Genomic DNA, 1,131 nt, shown 5'->3' with positions numbered 1-1,131 from the left:
TTTTCCAGCCGCCAGCCCCGAGGGCTGCTCCCCGCCGGGGCCTTCGCGAGCCTAAGGTGTATCCCCGGCGGGTCAGCGCTGCGCCCCGCACAGTCTCTTCCTTGTTAAACTTTTCTTTCTCGTGTTTTTTCCTTTTCTCTCGCTTCTTTATTGTTTTCTCTCTGTGTCTCTTACTCCCCCTTTTGTGAATGGGCCGCGGTGTCTTTGTTCTGGAGAGAAACGCCCGTGTCGCTGACTTTTGTGAACCAGAGAAGGATCTTGTAAAACCCCTTTTTCTCTTCATACTCCCCATTCACACCCCTCCTCCTTGGCCCCTTTGATTAGATGTTCCCTCATCGTCCAAAAAAAAAAATGTAATTTCGTTGGTCTGGCGGCCACTTTCTTTGAACATTAGCTCGCTTTCAGCTCCAACTTCAATTAGAAGGAGTTGATTTTGAGAGATTAACAAAAGAACCGACCAAAGCCTTATTAAAGGTCCTAAGAAGATCTCGCGGGTCCTTTGAGAAGCAGTTAAGGAAACAGTGTGCCCTCCATCATATTCTGTTACCGTATTTTATTCGGACTCCAAAGGAGAGTGTCGCTGGGGGAGGGGGAAGCACTTTGATGAGCTGCGGCCGCGGCTCACCGCGATGCGCCCGGCCGCTCCCGGGCTCGCCCGCACACCGACTCCCGTGCAAACTTTTCTCTCCGCCCGCAGGGGTGGGGGGAAGCGGCGATTAGGGAAAAGGGGTATGAATTCCTCGAAAGGCAGTAAAGTCCTGCCTAATATTCAGGAGGAGGTGCCATTTTAAAGAATTGCCTTGCTCAGGATTGCGCCGAAAACACTTTTTTTTTTTTTTTTTGAGCTTTACGAAGTCCACCCAGGTAGATGTGTTTGAGAAGTTTGTTCGGCTGGGAAACGGGCTTCGCCAGTACGAATAACACGGGGAAGGCGCCCCAGGGAGGCTCCTTCTGTGGCACGTGGGAAAGAAAATGAAGGCAGGGGTCTGTGGCCAAATTTCCCTCCAGACTGTCCCCGGCAGAAGGAGGCAGAAGGAAAGAGAAAGTTTCCTATCACCATCTTCCGACTCAGAAGTAGTGTGTGCATGGGGGAGGAGACGCCGGGCTCCGACGTTGCAGAAGAAGCGTTTA

The sequence above is a fragment of the Myotis davidii genome, unplaced genomic scaffold (assembly GCF_000327345.1).
Source record: "Myotis davidii unplaced genomic scaffold, ASM32734v1 scaffold6, whole genome shotgun sequence".
Classification (NCBI taxonomy): Eukaryota; Metazoa; Chordata; class Mammalia; order Chiroptera; family Vespertilionidae; genus Myotis; species Myotis davidii.
The sequence above is the reverse complement of the archived record's forward strand: the minus strand, read 5'-3'. Positions refer to the sequence as shown.